Below are 1,020 nucleotides of genomic sequence, written 5' to 3' on the forward strand. Positions count from 1 at the left end.
GTCCATAGTCCACGCAGAATAACAACTTCACACTTCAATAGCAACATGTTAACAACTCCTAAAGAAAAGTACTTTAAAAAGGCATAACCCAGACAGACATTCCATCATTTGACCAACTCCATCTACATTCAGATGTGCAGAAGGGCTTGGATATACCCAGAGTAAGTCATATGCACCATGTTACTTGATTAATTTCCTAAAATAAGGTTTCATGGAAGAACACATGGAGAAATGAAGTTCTAAATACTATACATACATATTCTTTTGATAGTAAGGGGAAAGCTTTTACAGATGAGTTACAAACTTTTCAAAAAGAAAAGGCAAATAAACATTTTGTACAAGAAATGTGACACATCCTACAGAATGTCTTCACTTTGCTGTTATCACTGTACAATCTCTTCACAGTTTACTTGGTCATTACCATCAATATCATTTCATCAACATCTTCATCTGTTAACTTTTCTTTAAGGTTTATCATATGATGTTCTGCTGCACTAATATAGGCACTGCCATCCTTATCAAACACACAGAACGCTTCTCTAATTTCTTCTTCACTGTCTGTGTCTTTCATTTTTCTTGCCATTGTTGTCAGAAATTCTGGGAAGTCAATTGTGCCACTATCATCGGCATCTACTTCATTAATCATGTCCTGTAATTCTGCTTCTGTGGATTCTGCCCAAGAAGCCTCATTGCAGTTCCCAATTCCTTTGTTGTTATAGTTCATTCTATCACCACGTTTGTCCAATAGTAAAAAAGCTTCTTTGAATTCTGCAATCTGCCCTTCCGTCAGTTGGTCAGCCATGCTGCAAGTGTCGCCGGTCTCCGAGATGTGATCACACAACCACTCAGTTCACTAGTTCCACTCAGACTGGATCATAAGGTTTTTATTGGCTAATCTTCAGAAGCTGATTGTCAGGCCTTTTTATTAGTCTGTCTTAGTTTGGAAGTTCCACTGAAACCTCTACTATGGATGACACTACTTGTATTAGAGATACTGATGGCATTGCTTTCAGAATATAT

The 1,020-nt window shown here is 37.5% G+C and overlaps 1 pseudogene; it reads right to left on the bottom strand.

Moving 5' to 3' along the window:
- Nucleotides 1–383: 383 nt before the first annotated feature.
- LOC102818933 lies at nucleotides 384–802 on the bottom strand (annotated as a pseudogene).
- Nucleotides 803–1,020: the final 218 nt, after the last annotated feature.

The sequence above is a fragment of the Chrysochloris asiatica genome, unplaced genomic scaffold, assembly GCF_000296735.1.
Source record: "Chrysochloris asiatica unplaced genomic scaffold, ChrAsi1.0 scaffold00009, whole genome shotgun sequence".
Lineage (NCBI taxonomy): Eukaryota > Metazoa > Chordata > Mammalia > Afrosoricida > Chrysochloridae > Chrysochloris > Chrysochloris asiatica.